Genomic DNA, 17,737 nt, shown 5'->3' with positions numbered 1-17,737 from the left:
GGGGGACAGGTGACATATAGTGTGTTTCCCGGTGATGAAGGGTCAGCTGTGGGTCACAGTGATCCAGTTACGCTCACCTCTCCTCTCCATTGATCCCCACCATTCCTCTGATACGCAGCTACTTCTATATTGACATCTAACCGTACAGATAAATGCTGGGAGGCATACAGACTATCACTGTCTGAGCTCTTTATTAAGCCATGCGAGAGATGCTAATGATCAGGATAGCTTGCAGCAGGCCTGCACCCTGCTCTCCTCCACCGGCGCTGACCTGCGCTCTGATCTCTGTGGCGTACCATCGCTTGCGGCTATGATGTCATCAAGAGCTTATGCCTGTCTTTCAGACTTTACCACCAGGCCACTCATCTCTGTCTGTAATTTGTCTTTTCTTCTCCTTTTCATTCCAGCTAGTTTCCATTTCCCTCAATGTGTCTCTGCCCCTCCTCCCTCTTTTTTCCTGTGTCTCTCCCCACCCTGCACACCTGCTCAGGGACCCAGCCCTGTGCCTCCGAGCCTGGGCAGGGTAAGGGAACAGACGGCCCCTGTGTTTTCAGATAATCATCACATAGCTTGCATGCCTGCCTGCTCCTCTTCTCTCTCTCTCTCTCTCTCTCTCTGTTCTGCCAGCTTATACCTCAGCGAGGCCTGCACCCACCCACACCCCGCTCCCCCTCATGGCATCTGCCCTGCCATACATCAGCCCTCTGACGCAGCCTCACTCAGCACCTCGGTACCTCGGCCTCCTTCTTTTCACCTTTCGTCATCAATTTCATCGGTTTGCAGCTGTCAACTGCAAAACATCCAGCCATGTTTCCAGGAGGTGAGAACAAGCCAGTGCTATGCATGCAGGAATAGTGAATACGCCTTAAAGGTGCAGCCACTAGCTAGTTTGCTTAGCGTAGCAGGATGACTAGTGTAAACAGGAGGAGACGGTTAAACTTGCTCTGTTCTACAATAATAGTCCACTTGCCAGCACCATTTAAGATCACTCGTTAGATTTTATCTTCTTTGTTTAATCACTGTGGAGCACAGAGAGTTCTTGGAATCTGTATTGTTTTACTAGAAGCCTGGCAATGAACATGCACCCAGCTAAAAAATAATACCACACATAATCACCAGAATACCCAATTTATTTGGCATAATAACATGTTAATAAATGACTTTACAAGTGCCTTCATGCAGAAAATCAATTGGTGGCTAATTACCTCGACCAATGAGGGTAATGTTTTCACCTCTGTCTGTTTGTTTGTTACGAAAATGACCCAAAAACAACTGAACAGATTTCCCAAAAACGTGGTTTTGGTGCGGCTCTGGATCAGCAAGTGGATCGGCATGGACATCGGACACGTCTGTAAACTCAGACTGGGTCAAAACAACATCGCCTGGTCTTAGCTAATACAGGTGACGCACATGCATGTAGAGCGGGGAAGTGAGATGTGATCGCAAGTGGTCACAGGAGACACGTTCAGGACGCATTTGAATGCCAGGTGTGAACACACGTACTTCGCACTGGCCACTTGTGATCAGATCTCTCAGGAGGGATGTTAATAGCAGGTGCATACAAATGGATCCTCAATGTCCACGTGTGATTAAATCACCTGAAATGGATGTTAATACCAGATGTGAACTGAGCCTGATAAACTCGACATAACTTATTTACTCAATCAATACAATAAACAATGTGCAATGTGTGGTTGCAATTTTTCAGGGGATTATGTGGAGGCAAAGCTACAAATAGTAATAATAATAAACACAAAAACACAAATTGTCTTTCTTACACTTAAGGTTTCAGAATAGATTGAATAAACAAGATGTAACTTGTTAATTAATGACATTCAGAGGTGTTGATTTAGTCTGATTTTATTACCACTGTTGTCTGCTTCGAACACATCTTCGTCTTGGAAAAACACATTCTTCTTTCTTTCTTTCTTTCTTTCTTTCTTTCTTTCTTTCTTTCTTTCTTTCTTTCTTTCTTTCTTTCTTCACCTCGCCTCCCCCTCCTCTCTCCTCAAGAAGTCTTTCCACCTTCTTGAACCCTGACACTCTTTTTCCTCTGCCCCTCCCTTCCTCCCTCTCACCGTGCCTGTCTCTCTGTGCAGGTGTTCCCATTGCCGGTGGCTGAAAAGGAAAAGAAAGCAAGTGGAGGCTGCTTCATTCAGCTATTGAGCTAATGGTTCCTCATTCACCACCCACACTGCTTATTAGGCCTGCTCTAAATAACCGAGAGAAGAAACTGAAACGCAGAAGCGGCAGTCGGTTCCCTCCCAAACGCTATTCACAGTTCCCACACTGTGCATTTCTCCGATGGGTACATGAGCGAGGACATCAGCTCTCGGTGTCATTATTCGATCATGTGGTTCTCATTCATCCAGTGGTCTGGGTAGTTAGTACTTGAGGGAATGAACACTCCTATGGGCCCCTCTAAAGTGTCTATTGTGTCTGTGTAAAGAAACCCCAATGGAACAGGGGGCCCCCATTGTAGGAGAAATTGTTCATTTATTAATTCATGCTATCAGGTTACTGGGTTTCATGTTCGACAAAAAGCACCAGCAATGTGCAGATTAGTTATCAACACCAGCTGTCCAGACCAGACTGGCTAGACTCTCTCTATCCCCTCCTACTCTGCCTCTGCACTTCCTGGTGCACCATCCTATCCGTGCTCTTATCTGTTTTATCTTCCCTCCGCTATTCTTTCCTTTACCCTCCCCACCTCCTCCTCCCGCACGCTCCGCGGCATTAAGGTCTGGATCAGGCAGATGGACAGAGCCATAGATCAATCACAGAGATCAATACTTCCCAGACTGGCTCAGACAATCTGACTGACGGACATCTGACGGCTGATCTGATTCAGTCCAGTCTGCGTGAGATTTTCTCACGTCTGGGATCGGCTTAGTTGAGCTTGGTTTGGTTTAAATCTTGTCTGGTATCGCTCAACTCTGACATGTTTGGATTTCAGCGTGAAATGTTATACAGCTTGTGAGCAAATGCATTTTCCAATTCATCAATCAATTTTTCAAAAATAACTGAGCAAATATGTTTCACTACCTGCTTTTTGTTCTTGCAGTGCATTTTACATTTTACATTTTTTGTATTTATTCTTCATGATTGCTGCCTAAATCACATAAATACTCCAGCAATCACACACATTACCGCTCTTTTCGCTTCATTCACAAGTCATTAAGGCAAAAGACCACTCCGCTAAATGTCAGAAAGCTGCAGGGGGGGAACCACAGAGAGAACCCAGTTTCATTGTTGTGCTCTTTGATTATACACAGGTCAAGTGGAAAGTCTATCTTCATCCCCTGAAAAGAACCTTTTCCATCAGAAAATTGGCCTGCACCGTGTTGTGTAATTGCCCCGCACCAAGACAAAGGATCCCAGATGAATGAGGATATAGTTGCCACTTGACATAAACTCTGATATCCTCATTTTCTCTCCCCTTGAACATAAAGTTCAGATGAGGCTGAACAGAATAACAAGCTGACAAAAAGCAGGCTGGCTGAATGTTGGCTTACATCCCTTCCCACCTGCCTGACACCCCTCCTCCACTCCGCACCACCCCCATCTACGCAGCACCACTCGTTTTAGGTCTTTCTTTCTCTTTTTTTTGGTTGTTGATGATAGACAGTGACAGAGTCGAGCAGAGCTTCACGGTTCCTGCCTGTCTTCCGGCAGCAGCGTCTGGTCTGTGTTTGATGTAGTCCAGTCTCACAGCCGGCCCTGTCTCTGACTGTTGGCCCATGACACAGAACTCAAGACAGAGCTGAAAACTGAAGGGGAGGAAGGAAGGAAGCGCACTTCCAAGACAGCCAACTCAAAGAAAAACAACAGCCACTCATCACTCAGTCCGGGCCAACACATTGTGACATAGTTCAAGGGGTTTTGCTGAGTTTTTTTCATTGGATTCTAAAGATGGAGGGCGGAACTAAGATGAAATGAAAATAAATTTGATGCTTGATTTCCAAAATAGAAATGATTCCTCCTCTTGAAAGAAAACACATTTATAAACCCTTTCTCGTTAGTCCTGCCCACAGCGTGGAGTATCTTTATAACCACGAGTTTTGGTAAAGACATTCATGGTCCCCAGAAAATGAAAAAAAAAATTTGTTCCTGCCAGCTCCCAACTGAAATATCCGGAGTGAGCCCTTATGACGATACTGCAACAATATGTCATGTGAATTGAGATCAAAAATAAAGCGCTTGGGCATGTTGATTACATAACATAACATGCAAGATAAGAAAATATATATAAGAAAAAATAATACAAGTATCTGAAGGAAAAGAGGCGTCATACACGTAGAAGGCGCTGATGAAGATGACAACTTGAAAAGACAATTAGAGCTTTTGTCGATGTGCTGTAATCAAAACATGATTTCTGCAGCAGAATTGCCTCCTGTTCATCTTCTACCAAGGCGCCACCCGGAATATTCCCAACATTTCCCTGTTGTTGTGAACGCGACATTTTCAGAGTTCATGTCTGAAAACGGCTGTGATGACTTTGGTGATCCTCTGACTTTTTCTCTAGCACCAGTGTTAACATTTGTATCTTTCAGTGAAATATCTCAAACACTATGGGAAGAATTACAATGAAATATTGTTTATGATTTATTACTCCCTAGGAGTAATATTATTGGGAAGCGAATATATGAAATTAGTAATAAATTATTCTTGAATGCTTGCCAGAGGCTTAGGAAACTACAAATGCTGATGTTGGACAGTCAGTTTTTCATTAGTTCCTTAATGAGCTGCATACGTCCGGGTTGCCTGTGGCAGTAACCTTTGTAAGTAAGTCAGTGCTCCTGCTATCACTGTGTTCAGCGTGGTACAAGTGAACTTTCCTCACAATTAAATTGCTTCTGGAAATGTTTTGCTTGCTAATAAAAGATTAATTTCAGGTTTCCACATTTTCCCAAGTGGAGTGGATGAAGTTTGAGGTGGATCCAAATACGGCTGCTGTAAAGTTTATCATCCATCGTATTCTAACAAATACATTTCTGAAGTAGAGAGGAGGTCTGACAAATGTTGTGCTATACAGGCTCCAGTTAAAGAAGAGGAACTAGAGGAACTCAAGACCAATAACAATGGTTTGTATGACCACAGGCTTGTCCAATTATCAATGTGAAAGGAATTATGAAGACACATGGTGCATTGTTGCAAATACAAGCTGTAAATAGGTCATTTGTAAATATGCTCATAGATTAATTGAAATGTTGTCTTAAGTAACAAGCTTAGATATGGTTGCTCCTATTTTAGGGCAATCTTGCATATTACCCATTAAAATCAGAGGAGGATAGAAAACTAACTAACGGCCATAATAGAGAAGTTGCCACAGTTTCACCAAGACACACAAAACCAATGTTTTTTTGGAGAGTTGCATAAACACCAGCTATGTGCTAAATGCTGCACTTTCAGGAGAGTGTTGTGTCATAGTGGAAACTTTTTCAAACCATTTGAACCAACGATTCAACCCCTGAAAGTTTTCGTTTCTGAAATGAGCAAGTGTCTATGCGAGATCGGTGTCAGTAATATTTTTGCAGCAGCAGCTGGATTTACCCCACAGCAATGTGCTTTTGGCAAAAGACATAAAGAGGCATGCAAATCCACTGTCAGCACGCACGTTTGTTTTCTTCAAGCATTTAAATTTCCCCCTGGGCTCTTCTCAAACTGTCATGTGATGAGGGTTTGGCTGAAGGTCATGATGAGTCACAAAGCAGAGCGGGCTCGTGTTTCCTGCCAGGGGAGTCGGAGTGTGTTTCATGCTTCCTTGCTGGGACAGGAAGTGGAGGGGTAAACAGAGGGAATCCCACATGCTGATGAGGAAACTCCGCAGTGCCGTCCTACACTCACCCCGCAGGGACTACTATGGCTGCCTCTGTCTTTCTCTCCCTCTCTCTCCCTCTCTAGCCCGATATACACACACATACAGGACACACGTGGAGGCATTGCTGCCCACTTAAGCACACATGTGCGTGCAGAGGGTCCCTCATGTCCTCCGTTTTAAACAAAGGATGTCTGTGCAGTGTCTGGCAGAGATAAGAATTTGAATTGCATTTGTTCTCTAAAGATTTTTGCTTTCTTCCATTCAGTAACTTCAGAAGATATATTCACTTTTCGAGCTTTGTTTTTAAAATGCACAGCATGAAGCGTAGTAATTTAGGTACGTGCTTGTTGTGACGGATTATGCTTCTTTGACAAAGAACATTTCTGGGCACGGAAAAGAAAACCACAGAGCTGCAAAGGAAAAAAGAGTGACTCTGATACGCTTTGAACATGATCACAATCGTGACGCAATAATGTGCAACGTGCCCTTTCTAAATTTTCTGGGGAATTAGCCTAGTTTGTGAAATGTCATAGCCATTGCTCACCTTGGCATAGCGCTTTCTCCCCTGTTAGCATGTGACCTTATTTCTCTTATCTGTGGCAGCCATGCAGGACCTGAGCTCATTCGTTTTACGTGTCAGTCATTTGTGGTGCAACATCGTCCATTTGGTAGAATCTGGGTCTGAGTCTCGGTCTACACTGACCTGTGTGTGTGTGTTTAAGCACACGACTTTAATGTGTGGTTGCCATTTTGTTGTGACAACATTGAATACGGCGATCTGCTAAATAGGAAAGTGATCTGGTGCCTCTTGAATATTTCCTGTTAATGTAATCTGGACGTCATAAAAGCTTTTCAGATCTCGATTTATCCAGTCGAAGCGGTTATTGATTTAACCTGCGTTGATTTAACCATTGATTTCTGTTTCCCCCCCGGTTCACCACAGTGACTTTTATGCCCGTAAATCGCACGTTCAAATCACAATGAGGATTTTTTTTCTCCATCATTTATATTCTAAGGGGCTTAACTATCTCATTTGAATTATTTACTAGTGAGTTTGATGGAGAGACTAGGGAACAGCTATTGATCTGAAAGATTTAGAGCCTGTTGGCTAAGCTAAATGGCAGCATGAGTTTTCGTGGAAGCACTGGGCGGATCTGCTTTACTTTATAAGAACATGCAAACTAAAAAGAGGTCAAATGAATATGTTTCCCATTTATGTCATTTATCAAAATATTCTTTTACCACAGAAAATTGCTTCAATTCAGCCAAACATTTCACGCTGACACATTTTCATAACAGAGGGCTCTCGAGCATTGACAAAGCTGTCACAACAGATTGTGGGATACATGGCTTTCAACCCAAGCAGCACCTTCATCAGAGGCTGGCGCCTATTTTACAGTATTAGGTGTTGTGCAGAAGATCTCGGGCAGCAGATGTAATGGAGGGTCACCTCTATAGGCCTAAGGCCACCGACCCTAATACGAGCTCAGACTGCCACACTTGTGTGATGATGATGATCCAAGGAATCGTGCATTTGGGTCAATAAGCGCCTGCCAGGGCTTTGCAGAGGGTGTGGGTGGGGGGCAGGACAGAGCACATGGATCAATACATAATATCTTACAAATTGAATTCGACCTGGATCGATCCAAAGGGCGTGTGTGACCTGCTGAGAACTGTGGACGAGTGCACAGTAAATCCTACTGATCAGTACGGAGGGGTAGGGAGTAAGGGGTGGATGGAGGGTGGGGCGGCCTCTCACAGGGGTGTCTGCTCGAAGGAAGGAGGCGTGAGGAGTGTGTGTTTAGAGGGGTTGGTGGAAAGAGGAGTGAATATGGAGCAGAATGGGTTGATGGAGTAAGGGGAAGAGACAGAGGTAGTGTCGTTTATCACCCTCTGTCAGGGGGTCGCTCACTTCTCCCTGTCATTATCTTCAAGAGGCTTCTCCCCCAATCTGTCTCTATAATGGTGGGCTTGTTTGGACACAGTCAATTTTATGGTCTCATCCAGGTTCTTTAAAAGTCTATTTGTGTCAATGTGTGTCTGTGTGTCTTCATGCAAGTGTGTTCAAATTGAGCAGCATGATAATCATGCTTTTCATACAATCTTCAAAGCCTTGAAACATTCCCTTTCTTGTCGACACGTCACAATGTCATATCTGTTTGATGAATATGTATCCATTAGTTAGTTAGCTTAGCTTAGCAGAAGGACTGCACTGGCCTTGTCTGGCTCTGTCAAATGATAATGAAATCCACCTCTTAGCAGGTGTAGCTATTTAGCCTAGCTTTGCACAAAGAGCACAGTGAAATCCATCGACTTGTGGCAGGAGCTAATTAGCTTAGCTTAGCATAAAGAGTGGACACAGAGTGGAAAAAGCCTGTCTGGCTTAAATGAAAACAAAATCCACCTACTAGCAAACTGAAGCTCAGATTTACACAACATATCTCATTTGCTGGACGATTTCCTAGCAGTTGGTTGGCGTTCAGCATTTAATGAGCAAACAAGCTAACTCTTATTTTTACACTTTGGTGTTTGGACATGTTGAACACACAAGATAAAATGTGTAGAGGCTAACTCGGGAGTTTCATCAGTGCTGGTTCGGTGGATTTTGTTGCTGTTTTGTAGTGTTTCCAGGTGCTAAGCAAACTGCCTGTGACCATATACAGATATGACATGTGCAGATATGAATGTAAACGTGTCTGATAAATTTTGCTCTATGATGATATTAAATGTTTGTTCGTTGAGCTTATTACGTCCGTCAGCTATGTTTCCAAAGCTTTAGTGTTGTCTCAAGTCACTTTGGATAAAATCATCCGTCAACGGAACACGTTTATCTACTCAAGTGTGAAAAACAATTAATAGAAAAGCCCTTTACCCTTTTCAGCGAAACACCTCTGTGCACTTTTCTTATGAAACCTTATCGAAAGAACAAACAACCTGGCTTTCACGCTATTATTCATCAAATTAAAAACAAGCTTGAGGCAAACATTTCCTCTGTTTTCATTTTTGTCAGCTGCACTGGGTTTTTCTGAAGAAACCAAAGCGAAAGTCTGAACCATAAAGGGGTAATTCACCTGCACTTGCAGTTTTACACACATTGTCTTGACTGCTCCACGAGCAAATGCCAGGGTCAAAATGAAAAACAATCTGTGCAGCGGAAAAGCTCTCGGTCAATTCTAACCCAGAAGGCCCTTTGGTATCGCGCCGGCTCCGGTGACACGGGGCCTGATGTGTGGGTGTCGTTTACATGGGAGGCTCTGCATACGTCCGGCCTGCTGAGGTTGAGGACACATTTATTTGAGTCTGTCTAATTGACATGTTGGGATCGATGGGGGAACAGAAAGCCTCTCTTCAGAATCCGCCAATACAGAGCCGGTCCCCGGGGCCCTCACACACTGGGGTCCGCTACCCTATCAGTCACAACCATAGCACTGAACTTAAAGACACGTCTCCCCCTCCTGACCCTCCCCACATCGCTTAAACACATACACAGATGGAAACACACACACATACAGACTGGAAACAGACACCAAGCAAACACTGCAGACCCAAACACACACACACACACACACAGACAATCAAACACACAAAATCCCTATTGATCATTGCCCCCCTGTTGTACCAGAGGCCCCACACTGTTTTGGGGGAAGGGGGAGGGAGGGACGCATAGCAGGAGGGTCCTGGATGATCCACGGATCCCACCATGGACAATTGGATCACACTCAGTGGTATCTATTACAGGGCTGAGGATGTGTCACTCACGTCTCTATTGTCACTGGACAGACAGACTGCATCATTAATAGAGAAATAAAAATGACAGGACGGTATTTTACCTGAACATCACAAAATCGTTTCCGAAACGCTCCATTTTACATGTGCACGGATACAAAGAAACCTGAGTTTTGGAAAATCTGCACTTTATTTGTAAAAATCACTGTTTTAGTGGTGTAAAGACAGAGGAAAAGATTTTTATTTAAAAAATATATACGAATTAGTGTGGACATCTGCAAACTATCAGATTATGTTTTACTTATCTGCTCCTGCTTTCTAAGGTAATATTTAGGAAAGTCAAAATACATCTATTTTTACTAAGCCAAGGATCAAGGATTTGATCAAGGTGCTTTTTTTATTTATTTTTTTCATACCTTTAAAAAATAGATATTCCACTTACAAAGCACTGGATTTTAAATCAGTGACCTAGGTTTTAGTCACAAAAACATACGGTCAAGGTGCGATTACCTTTGCAGTGATAGTGATTTTATATTGACATTTTTTTTTATGTGAAACTACCCATGCCAATCTCTTCCTCTCCATCTCTGTGCAGTGTGAGATATCATAAATCACTTCCTGGATGTGGGAGGGGGTTTGCCATTGAACATAATCAAGATAAAAATTACGTTTCCTCGAAAGCGTGGCAAAGGAAATGAGCAACACATAATCATATTTTGTAGAGACATGATTGCTGACACACTGCATCACATATCTGAATATCGACGCTTGAATTCTTATCGAGCTGTTCTGTGGGCCTCTCAACAACACTCTTGCAAGAAAAGTCAGCAAATGTTTTATTTATGACTTTACCCCTTCAGTTGGCTCCATATGTGGCACTCTTATTGGTGATATTACTTTTATTTAGTCTGTCCTAACAATCTGGTTCGAGGATATTATACTGTTCTTTGGAGGTAGTTAAAAATCCCCCAGATCCCTCAGAGGATGTGACATCAGTTTTGTCAGTGATAGCCACAAGCCTGGTTTTCTCTTGAGTGTGCTTCACTGACCCTGACATTTAAACAAATGTTCCAAACTTACAAAGTACTGCCTTTTGACTTCACTGGCAAACCAACATATTGGATAAAACGGTTCCAACAAAAGCACAATTTGGCAACACAACCGCTGACGCCTCAGAATCCTGCACACTGCCATATACACAGATGTTTCAAACGTATGGCTCTTCTGAGAGACTTAGCGTCATAAATCATAACCACTGACAGACACGGAATAACAATCCTGCATTTCCATCCCTCTGTGTGTGTATGTGGGGTGTGCAAGGGGGCTAATGAGTGGAAGACAATTTCGGAGCAGCTTAAAACCCATGAGGCACCAGCAGCACCTGTCCCTCGCCTTTCAGAGTGCTGCAACAGAAATAGGGCCAATGGGTGTGAAGGAGGTGGGGGACGAGTCTGTCTGGATAATTACAGGGCCAAAAAAGGCAGATGTTTGTGTATAGGTAAGTGTGTTACCAAAGCCGAACCTCATGGCACGGGATCAGTGTGGCTGCCTGTGCGCTCAGAGTTTTCCCCATTCTCCCTTGTCTGCAGGCACACACGCCTTCTCTCAGCCCTCCTCTCCCTATGCACGTGTCTTGTTTGCTGTAAGCCCCCACACCAACACACATACAAGCCCCTTTTATATAGAGATCCCACTGTATCGCCGTTAAGACCTCACTTTATGTTGCCTTGCTTGTTTACACTAAACCAAACAAGCCGTCATATTGCCGCCCCCGTATGTGATTATACGTAGCACGGCGGCGTTGCAGAATCCGAGGCATGACATGTAACACAGCAGCAGCGGCGTCCAGTCCCGCTGCTCCAACTCTCACACAGACAGGATTTTGCCTTGGCTGCCGGCATGAGGGGGAAAACAACAATGCACCCCCCCCACCCCCAATCTGTGTTTGTACCTTTTATACAGAATGGCGAGGCAGAATAAAGGGGTAATATTCCTGCCTTTGAGTGGCTGTGTAAAAGAGGCCACATACACACTCTTGTATAACTCCCCTTTGCCCCTTTTTAAAAGAGGCTTGCTGTCTATGGATTTAGCCTTTGGGGCCAAAACGAAATCTAACCCCCACCTTTCTTTAAACCTCGATTCTAATACAAAGCAGCAGCATTAAGAAGCAAATTACAAAGGATAAGGCTGCGACTAATGAGTGAGGGGCTGTTGTGGAGAGGGAGCTGGATAGATTTGTATGGATGCAGAGGTTTTAATTAGGTGGCAAGGGGGAGCAAAGTGAGGGAAAGATGAGCCAGGCCTCGAGGGACTAGTTTTGTTGGTCTAGGACGCTTTACTCTTTGACTGGCAACAAATCACCTGCTTGGATCCTGGGTGGGCTTTTTAGTTAGCTCCAAATGCCCCCATTTTGTGGGCTTTCTTTATCAAATTCTATTTCTATTTGTAGAAATGGGTCGGCATAGTTGAGCAATAGAAGTAGCACATGTTTAGTTCAGGTTAGAAAGGCTACTCTCTGTAGTTACTGCTATAAATCACCTGCAGAGATATGACATACTTATCAAGCTGGTGGTGATGATTGTTTTGTCCTGTCGAATTTAAGCTAAACAATTATATCACAAAATGTCCCGATTGCTCTGACTTTGATTTGGTAAATTCCTGCTGGCATTTTCACACGTGAAGGTCCATACCAAACGTTTTTGTCCTCATTACATTATAAACACCGGATCTGGTTAGTTTTAGTTTCTCATCGTAATTTAGGTAAAGGACTAAAGAGTTTTGTGTGATATACGTGCGTCCTGTTGTCATCACCTACGTGGCTGCATCCACCTATACTTGACATTGACTGGTTTGTAAGCAGAGGTGCGTCTGATGTTGGCGTGTGGTCACTTGAGCGAGTGGTAGTCTTTCCATTTGAATGGCAATGAATGAACCAGTTGATTTTGTTTATTTCATTGCCACAGTAATATCATTATGGTATCACTACCAGCTTCACAAACATGAGGTGCGTTACTCGACTTGAATGTCCTCGTCGTTCAAACCTGATATCGCCGCAGGCAACTGCAGACAAACCTGCGAGCCTGGGTTACTCTCTATCTCTAGGGCAATATTCTGCTTCTTTACCTCCTTCCAATGTTTAATTCTTTCTTAACTTCTTGCATCTGGTCTGCAAGTCATAACTTAAAAAAAAAACAACATGTTGTCCCTCTGCAAATAAACCGCACCACAGTTCAGTTTAATCCAGACAGAGACCTCTTCTGGTCGGACTTAAATTTGGGCCTTTGATATGGACTGTGGTCCGAGGCAGCTTTCACATCTGTTATTTTGATTCGGACGGTCTGAAGGTCCAGACCAAACCTGGTAGGTGTGGATCTACACTTGTTTCATAAACCACTAAACTGTAAATACTGCTTGAGTTTAAAAAAGCATTGTGACCATATTGCTAAGTTGGCATTTACACAGAACATTTACATATTCATCAGTCAATATGCTGTTATTACTGTTAATGCCGTCCATGCTGCTTTTAGATCATTGTCCTCTATAGTGTTGAACATAATGTTGACCATATGGGGATTTTCCGGTCCAGTGATTCTCTTGAAAGGCCCGTGCTGACAAAATATTTTTCAGATCTCTCATTATTTTTCTGTAAGCATTTGAAGATTCCCTGTATTTTTTTTTCTTTGTTCGCCCCTGAGCGCCGCTGCCTTTCAGTTATAGCATACTAGAAATGACGTCAAGACAGTGAGAAAGGCGAGTCTCTCGCTGCTTTGGGTTTGTTACCATGGCAGCAGCTGCCACTTCCTGCCAGAGTGGGTCTTCCTGTGTTCATTCAGTTTTGTGTGCACGCTGCAGAGGAGTTACGAAGTGCCGTGTTTACATTACCATATATGGGGTTATATGAACAATGGGTGCAGGGCTTCCCCCAAAGTCAAATGCACCATTAACTGTATTTACACACACATACTTACACAGTTGGTACGCATTTGTGTTTACGCTGATCCCAGAAACACACAGCTCCCTGTGCCATGCTGCCTATCAGAAAAACAAAACTGTGCCACTTCGCACACAATCATTTCCCCTCACAGCTCAATGGAATGTAAATCTGTACGATGCTCCTAAAGGGATTTCAAGGGACTGTGGAACAAAGCATTACATATAAAGCAGTTTAGGTTAGGTTGGAGTCTGTTATTTGATCTTAACGTTAATTACGCTGAGGCTACACAGCATAAATAATCTATTTTTCTGCTGCTAACAAGATCACATCCAACAAACAAGCATTCTCGGAGCTCTTCTCCTTCTCTTGCCATTTCTTCTCTCCCTCCTGCAGTTGACTTTGTCTCTTCGGAGGAGGTTTGAAATGTACCTTTTCTCAGTGGAAACTATGTGAAACCCACACATACAAACGGTGTTTCCTCACCACATGCTGTGCGAGCCAAAAAAAAAAAAGCCGGGGGAGGAAGATGAAGACTGAGCGATGGGTGTCGGAAAGCATCCCTATCCTGTGTTTAAGAGGGAAGGATCTCTGTCCCTCTCTGTCGGCTGTCCCACATACTTTGAGGATGATTAGCAGGATCCCTGCCTTGCGTCTCAGAGGGAGCAGCAGACAAGATCACGCACAGCTCAGCTCAGCTCCCGGCTGGAGAAAGGCCAACTCATTTACATTCTGCACAGGGGGCTGCATGCACTCTGTCTGTATCCATGACCTCAGCTGTTTCAGCACACTGTAAAGCCATTCCATAACTCATAGCGCCACATTCGCTAATAGGGGCCAGGGGTGGATGGATGGAGGGGTGGCTGAATAAATGCAGCAAGAAGGATCGGGGAGGTGAGGGGAGGTGGCAGGGAGGAAGACGCAGAACTGCACATCTATCTGCCCCACACTCTCACTCCCCTCTGCCCCTCCAGCTGCGGCTGCTGTGAATACTTGTTGGGGGGCATGGAAACCACTGACCTGTCCTTTTCTTTAAGTGCTTAGCTCATCATCTGAAGAGGAAGCATGGTCACACTAGAGCAGCTACAGAAAACCTTCTACAATTAACTCAGACACAGGTCTGATTAGGCAACAAGCCTGAGACAAAATCCCCACGGCTAAATTTTCATAAGAAAACACATAGACTCTGCTACATATACGTGGCGTTTACATAAGTACAGACTTTTAGAGCCACTAAAACGGAGAAGTTTAGAAATGCTGCTGGCCCAGTTTTATTTGGAACACTCTGGTGTTTTAGTCGGGTGGCAGAAATGGAGACACTCACAACCACTGATTCATTAGACTCCTATCACATGACTCCCATCATTAGCCTCGGCTACCAGTGTAGAGCACTAAGGATAATCTATTACAAGCATTGTTGACCCTGTTGTTAATGGTAAATGGTCTGTATTGTAGCGCTTTTCTAGTCTTGATGACCACTCAAAGCGCTTTCACCCATTCACACACATTCATACATTCATCTATAGACAGCATGCAAATGGGGAAGACTGGGATCAAACCGCCGACCTTCAGTTGGAGGTTAGATTCTGCATTTTACAATGATACAACTGCTTACATGTGTAGGAGACGAGCTATTATTCAAGCATTCTGCGACAATTATGCATCTAACAACCAAATGCTTCCTGTTTACACTGGCACACTCATGCCCAGTGCACGTGAGCAGTCACTCGATATGCGTTTTCAGGTGTGTTAGTGTGAATGTGGATTAAAACTTCTGAGCCACAACTCTTGTGTGGACAGATATTATTATTTTAATTTGAAAAATCATTTTCAAATGAAACCTGTGTAGAATGGATGTAGCTACTATAGGTGCGGCTCTGGAGACCAGGTTTGTGTCTCATGAAGTGAAGAACATGTGCTATTGCCGTATTAAGCAAAGGGCTCTTCTTACTATACTGCCTATCATTGAAGCTGCTATCATTCTCATTCAGAGCTGCATATTTTTACGGGAGAAAGAGAGAGAAAGAGCAAGAGAACCAGGATGAGGTGAGGGAAGCTCAGCCAATTTCACCCCCGCAGCTGCTAAAGGTCACTGGAGCAACTGCTGAAAGGTGCCTGATCTTCTTCACAGAGGAAAGACAGACAGGTGGAGGACACCAACAAAAAGCGCATTTGACACATGACAGTTGCACAAAACCTCCCAAGTGCTAAATATGTAAGAAATAGCAACCTGCACACACACAGACACACAATGTGCGGATTTCGACCCACACACGCACACAGACAGCCACAAAAGGAAACTGTAGAGTAAAATGTTGGCGGGGTATCACTGCAAAACAACAAAAGATTAAGTGATTCAGGTTTTTATGCTCAAAAGTAAAATTAGAATCAGAGGAACTTGCTGTTATTGTATCCAAGATACGATTCAATGACACAAAAAACATGAATATTGAGAAAGCAAACACAGACTGAGTCTTCCTTGAATAAGTAGATGCTCATATTTCACCTGATTTAAGTGATATGCAAGAAAAGTGGAATTTTGAGGATCTCTTATTCAATGAAAATCTCCATTTGTCGGTGAATATCATGAGATATGATCAAAAGCTCCAGAAAAGCTGTTAAATGGACCAAGACGTGACAGTGTTTTGTCATCTGCTGTTTCGATGATCAAGTTTTAGGCTGAAGCTTAAAATGATAATAAAGAGAGTAAAACTTGAGAACATAAAGCCAAAAATAATTGCAAACATTTAGGTAGCCTAGTTCCAGGCATCTGAATCACAGCCTAGCTAACGTAAATTGACGCGCCAAAATTATAACTATGTACTTCTTTGGATTGTTGTGAAAAACAAAAACTTTGACTGGTTTGTGCAAAACAAAACCAAATACCACCACTTCCCGACAGGAGATGAGCTAACACGAACACAAGGTAGGACTGGATTAATGAATGGAAACAAAATACCTATTCAGCAAACAAACCTTTACCTGTATCGCTGCACTGAGTGGTGATACAATCAAAGCAAAAAAAAATAAGGTAATGTGGTTGGCTGGGTTTCAGGAGGTAGACCAGGTCATCCACCAAACAGATAGTCGATAGTTGGTTCGATCCCTAGCTCCTCCAGTCTGCAATTCAAAGTGTCCTTGACTCCCAGCAGCTTATAGTAGCGCTGTATGACTGTGTGTGTAAATGGGTGAATATGGCTTGTAATGTAAAACACTTTGTGAACTTGATTAGAGTAGAAAAGCACAATATAAATACGGACTATTTACTATATCACACATAGTTTGAAGCGTGCTCTTTTTAATGATGATGATATACAGACATCTTTGCATGACTGGAGGCAGCAATGCAAGTTATATGACGAATAATAAACAGATCAGTGTGAGTCGTCTCATCATCAGTGCATCGCGGTTGTTTGTGAGCGTTGACAGGGAAGTCCACTCTGTGTGTGTGAAACTGTGACGTCTATAATTTCCTCTTACAACAATTAGTCTCACTCCTAAAGTAAATTACAATACATTTGATAAGGGAACACTTCCCCCGAGCTCCAGGAGCTGGTTTTGTTGTTGCTAAGCAGCTTGATCCATTTATATATTACAGTACAGAAGTTTTTTTGTTTTTTTTTAACTAATGCTGTGTACTTGTGGCTTCCATGGAGATGGTTTCCACTTGTTTTCCTCCCAGCTCAGTGGGTTGTGATTAGTGAGTGCCATATGTCTGGGTGGGTGTACACATCCTGTTTATCCAGTTTCCAGGGTTTATTTTAACCGCGACCCCGGTGCCATTACCCCTGGGGTCACAAGGTCAAGCTCCGAGGTCGGCTCCACACTGATGGGGATAGACAGCTGAACACCTTTGAGTCTAATATGTGTACGTGTGTGTTCAATTGTTCCGCAGTGGCCCAGCGATGGTGTGTGTGTGTGTGTGTGCGAGATTAAAGCCTCTCTTCACAGCCTCACAGCTGCATAAATATCCATCAGGTAGTGTTTCAAACAGAAAGCGATTCTTCTCTTTCGACTGTGCAGGGAACAAACAAGAATAGACAAAAGACAACAAGGTCCCTGCTGACCGTGCGAACAGCCCCGGGTCTCACAGAGGAGGAAGAGAACGTAAAGCCGAGTTCTTATGTTTATGCCCTGACCTGAAGAAAATGCATCTTCAGTGTGCTCGCTTCATTACTCTCTTGTGCAGATGGGGCTTTCATCAGAGAAAAGAGGTTGTGTGTTGTCCTTATGTAAAATCATTAAAGCGTCCACTCAAG

Source organism: Hippoglossus stenolepis, chromosome 14, assembly GCF_022539355.2.
Source record: "Hippoglossus stenolepis isolate QCI-W04-F060 chromosome 14, HSTE1.2, whole genome shotgun sequence".
NCBI classification, from domain to species: domain Eukaryota; kingdom Metazoa; phylum Chordata; class Actinopteri; order Pleuronectiformes; family Pleuronectidae; genus Hippoglossus; species Hippoglossus stenolepis.
Note: the sequence above shows the minus strand (reverse complement) of the source record.